A 6,000-nucleotide genomic window follows, 5' to 3' on the forward strand; every position below is an offset into this window, starting at 1 on the left:
CCATCATTTGAAATTGAATTTTTTAATTTGTATCATTGCATCGAAAAACTGAATCCGAATAGTACGGAAAAGTACCCGGATGTCTGTCACAGTAACTTGAAATTGAATTTTTTGAACTGAATTTCAATTGTGAGAATTGAAGGTGAAGATATAGAGAGTTGAATTTTCATTGACGACCATGGTTTTTATAGGATTTCCGTTCCCCCAAAAAATTCAGATTCAGTTTTTTCAATGCAATGATTCAAATGAAACAACACAATTTCGAAGGATGGGGTTCAAATTCAGTTTTTTTGATGCAATTATTCAAGTTTAGAAATTCAAATTCAAACATAAATTATTCAAATTCAGTTTCTGTTGGCACATAATTCAGCCCATAGTGGAGAGGCTGCAAAGTTGGCAAAAGCTTGAAGAAGAACAGGCCTTTGATATTCAGGGCTGGTGTGGATTCAATGCAAATATATATACATATATATATGTATGTATTTGCATTGAGTAAATGTGAATGTAAATGTGCTGTATTTATATAGCGCTTTTCCAGTCTTAACAACTGCTCAAAGCGCTTTTACATCTACAGGAACCATTCACCATTCACACACATTCATACACTGTGGCTGGGGCTGCCGGACAAGGTGCCACCTGCTCATCAGATAAACACTCACACACATTCACACTCCGATGCGCAGCACCGGGGGCAACTCAGGGTTCAGTGTCTTGCCCAAGGACACTTCGACAATGACTGCAGGGGCGGAGATCGAACCACCAACCTTCCGATTGGCAGGCAACCGCTCTACCACTGAGCCACAGCCGCCCCTATATATATGGGCATTAAATAAAAGGGAACAAAGGGATTGTTTGTCCTTTGGGAGAATCTCCTCTCTTGTGTTTTTCCCACCTATGGCTGACTTTACAGACAAACAACTTCAGCAACTTCTGCAGTTTATTGCTTTATTGAAATCTCCCAAACTGCAGGACATGAGGCCTGCGTGACATATGGATATGGATATGGATATCACGTGTGTCCGCAGATTGAGGATTCACGTGTGAAATGTTAATAAATTCAAGGGGAAATTGCTTTCTGTTTATCTGTAATATGACAAAACACCTCGACTTTGATCCCTGGCGCATGTTATAAGCTCACAAACATGGCATTTCAAATGCTAATTCCCCATTGTGTATGGGCTTATTAGATAATATGTGAACGCAATATGTGCCTTTCCTGTGGACAATGAAATATGTGGCTTGATGCAAACAAACTCATCTTTATATTGAATATTATAAGCAAGTGGCCGTCTTCTATAGATGCAATCACTTTTTGTAGAAATAAAGGATGTGCTGTATGTATTCATATCCATGTTTGATATTCTGATAAAAATGTCAAAAGTTACAGTTTGGAAAGCAAAACAGATGAACTTTTTGTGTACAGCTCCAACCTCATGCGCTTGTTCATCTGCATTTCTAAAATCTGGTTCTATGGAAACACATTTGGCTTTAAGTGCTGTCCTGGCAGGCAGAGAATATTTAACAAGCCAAATAGCCTTGCTTTTTAGGTACTCGGCTGCTGTCTGTTGCTATGCAACCGCATCCTCCAAATTGTCAGATTCAGGGCCCAGTCCCCTCCTTTTCCTCCCCCTTTCCTTAAAAAAACTGCAGAGGGAAAAGGTACTTTGTACATGAAATGAGGCGTGCACAGTGCAGCACCACCCTCAGGATTCCTCATTTGAATAAACCCCAATATTTCAATATTTGAGTCCTCCTCACATATTAAAATTTCCCAGAGCTTGATGCATTTTTCCCAGCTCACCTTTGTTCAACAATTCTGCATTCGTGGGTTCAAGCCTTGCGATTTCTCCTGTTCACCTGCTTTTCTGCTGTGTTCTTTTCATTAAAAATCACTCTCTCCTTCACTGTGCTTGTCTTTGTTTGTCTCTCACACACACACACACACACACACACACACACACACACACGTCTCTTTCTCCCCGTGTACATACTGTATGTCTGTGAGGCAGACTGTCTCTATAATTGGGTTATTCTTCTCTTCACTGGTCTGATGCACTGAGACACACGCGCACATGTGTACACGTGAACACACACATACAACGCATGCACACACACACGCACGAGTTTGATCTGTGGAGACGTTTTCGTAGAGATTGTTGCTGAGGTAGGAGAAGCGCAACCATGCATGTGTTTTACTCAGGCCTATAAGGGAATGCAGGGCCTGCGTTGTGATTGGATATACAAGTTGACATCAAAAACGACAACACGGACAGCGGTAAAACTACTCTGATCGATGCATAGCCTGTTCTTCCTGTACAACTTCGCCTTTACCAATTTAGCTCTGATTACCTCTCATGCTTTAAAACCTCACCAAACAAATCATCCCAATATGTCTGACAGCATATCGTGACCATGTATTCTTGTATGTGTTTTCTCCAGAGCCAGGGAACACAAATACGCATGGACAGACGCACATGGGAATACAGTGATGAAAGGGCACATTTTCACAAGGTATAGTGAAGAGGGCACTCACATGCAACCCCTCCCCCCTCCCCCGTCTGCATCTCCCTACTCCTCTTTCTCCCCTCTCCGTGTCGTTCTCCCGCAAACCTGCGTCTCAGTGAGGTGACCCTGTTTTAATGTGTGCTGAAAAGGTCGCTCCGGTCCTGTCCACTGATACAGAAAGGCCCTCCCAGGCCTGTGTGCATGGCTGCGCTTCAGTGTAATACCTTCAGACACCAGGGACATTCACTGTTTACACCACTGACACTCCTCTCACACACACACACACACAAATAGAAAACAAACTAAACACAAAATCAAAGGCAATAGCACGCCTGAGTGGGTGTCAAACCTGACTGCTCAGGGGATTTAAACCTGTTTGAAATCATCCTGACACAGTAAACTGCACTGTGTGACCGACCATACTTTACACTTGTGTTTTCGGTTAATGAGGAAAAAGAGAGAAGAAAATAGGGCAACTGCAGCCGAGCCAAAATGTTTACGGGGGTCCAACAAAGTGTGTACCTTATAGCGAGGGAAAATAATATTCCCAGTAAGACTCTGCATGGAGATGGCCAAGTCCAACCCATTATAGTAAGATCTTCAAACAACTGAAACACATTTATTTTTTGTCCATACAGTCTCAATGCACTCATGTCATGTGACAGTTTACTGTCGTCACAGTTGAGTTTAGCCTGACAGTGTGCCGGGTACGGGTCATTGCGAGGGGAGGGTCATGACAGCGGCCGTTCCAGTTGAGTTAGCCCAAAAAAATGATGACAGTTAAGTCAAGGCACCAAAAGGACTAGTTAAGTTTTTTTTTTTTCTTTTTTTTTTTAAAGGTTGTGGTTTTGGTTAAAACATTGGTTGCCTTAAGTAGTACTCCCGGGACAATAACTCTGCTCTAACCCCCTTGAAAGTCCTATGTTTTGGACCTAACCCATCCACCCTGACCAGTCAAACTGGCCCGTTTTCCGATATTAATGTTCTTTTTTAACTACCCAATTGTAATAACATGTTTAATTCAACACAACGCTCTTTGGCAAGTACAAATCTCTACTTTCATTAATTTTTGCGGTGTCTAATTCAATTTTATAATATTTGAAAAAAAATAGAAGTGGTTTTGAAATGGTATTGAGTAAAAGTTGACATATTCCAGTCTGTGATTATCCATCAACATCCTTTCCTTTAATTTTAGTCTAAATAATTCCTAATTTCTGCTTTTCTAACTCAAGCATTAGGTATAATTACTGTGGAATGAGGTTTAATAACTGTAAAATGTCAAAAAAAGTGACAACATTGAAAAAGAAACGTCAAATGTTTTGAAAAAAGGGACAAAAACATGAGAAAAAGTTTTGAAAAAAGGGACAAAAACATGAGAAAAAGTTTAAAAAATTGATTAAAAGCATCAACAAAAGTGTTGATTTTCAATCTTGACGGAAAGAAAACAATAGAGTTAAAGTCAATGTGTGTATTTCCACCAATTGCGCAAGTCCCAGCTCCGGCGATCCCCTGCCCTCCGGAGCGGATACTCAGAGCTTCTATTTTTGCCGGATGCCGGAGAGTTCCGCAGCAACTCAGCACACGGCAGATAGTGGGGACAGGAAGTCGAGCGCAGAAACAAAAAAAACATCCGGTTACTTTTCTAAATAAAATAGGCCGTGCAGGCGGCTCATATCTCCCTGCACTACACCTTGAAAACAGTTGTTTCCTCTCTACTCCTCTGGATGGAAACACACTGTTGCTGGTTTTGGGGTTCTATTCTACATAAATTTGCGAGATCTCGTGGGTCTTCGTGACTTCAGCTGTCAGTCATGGCCACAGCCGTTCCGCAACCTGTGGAATTCGGAGGATATACAGCGGCAGTCAATGTGGGGCTTTCAGAAATAAATATGAGGACTACATACAAATTACAGTGCATTACTTTTCATAGCAAAGAATGGTTCGTGACAACAGCCTGCAGCGGGACATTTAGCTCCTGATTGGAGAAAACAGCACAGGCAGTAGCTATGCACACCTACAGAAACTGTTGTTTTCACTGCATATTTGCTGTTCCCTGGCACATCAATGTCTCCAATTATGTATTGTGAAATCCCCCCAACGTTTCAATAACTGTGCTATAGAGTGCATATGCCACGTGCGTGTCCTGTGGCTTTGATAGTGGCTGTACAGCGCAGTGAGAGCATTGGTGCGTGTTAGCTGGCAGATTGGCTTCAGTGCCCTCCTGTAATGATGAGCCATGTTCCTGTTTATCAGAAAGGACACACAACAACTCTCCCCTCATCTGCTCTTGTCTCAATCACCCATTCCTCTTCCCTCTGCATTCATCTTTCTTCCTCTACGAGGGTCTGTCTTTTCTCTCACTGCATGCCACGCACACTGTCTCTCTTTCTATCTGTCCCTGTGGTAAGCATTAGCCCGCAGGAACGTCTCCGTCTTTACCTTCAATCATCGTGTGCAGGTGCAACCCTCAGACGCAGCTTGGTTGCATGAGTGAGGGAAAGCCAGGACGGCACTGACATCACGGTACTCTGCGTTAATTATCGCCCCCCCCCTTGATGCGACGTGCCAATTTCCGTCCCCTAAGGCCGGGCTATTCAATTGGCGGCCCCAGGGCCGGGTCCGGCCCCTGAGGGATTTTGTACAGGCCCGTGGAGTGAAGTGTAGTTATTACATATGGGTAGTCTCATACATCGCATGACTATGGTTAATTGTACATTCTTTCGTACGGTAGGAGGCAGTAGCGGTATGCACCCCTTTCAGCCATGGTGGCAAAACAGGTAGAATATCTACCTGTTTCGGCCGGACATATATTTTGGGGAACCACACATGACCAATCAAAGCCGCCCATTCGCGCTCTAGTGCCGCGCTCTGACTTTCTTTCAAGCCAAGCGCAAAGTTTGGCTAACAAGAAAAATGTCTCTCACTACCTTAAAAAAAAGAAAAGTTGACTCAGAGAACAGGCAGTTCAACAGTGAATGGACAGAGAAATACGCGTTTATTGCCGTTGATGCGAATCCTGTGTGTTTAATCTGCAACGAGTGCCTTGCCGTGTGCAAAGAGTATAATTTGAGAAGGCATTTCAAGACAACGCATGCTAACTTTGATGCTACTTTCCCTCCGGGCTCTGCTGCTCGGGGGCAGAAGATAACGGGGCTTACATCTTGTTACGAGCAAAGACGTCGCATTTTGTTTCGGGCCTGTACAGATCAAGAGAGAGCAACTGCGGCGTCGTTACGAGTGGCATGGATATTGGGCAAAAAGAAAAAGCCGTTTACAGACTCAGAGACAGTCAAGGAGTGTATGCTGGCATCCATTGAGGAGGTGGTAACAGATGAGAAAACCCGAAAAAACATTATCGATTTGATCAAGCAAATTCCAATTTCTGACACGTCAAATATGAGGAGAGTCGAGTCCCTTGCATCGGACGTTTTCGAGACGCTTTTGGACAAGCTGAGGAAGGCCGAGGTGATGTCTTTGGCCGTGGATGAGTCGACT

The sequence above is a fragment of the Etheostoma spectabile genome, chromosome 14 (assembly GCF_008692095.1).
Source record: "Etheostoma spectabile isolate EspeVRDwgs_2016 chromosome 14, UIUC_Espe_1.0, whole genome shotgun sequence".
NCBI classification, from domain to species: domain Eukaryota; kingdom Metazoa; phylum Chordata; class Actinopteri; order Perciformes; family Percidae; genus Etheostoma; species Etheostoma spectabile.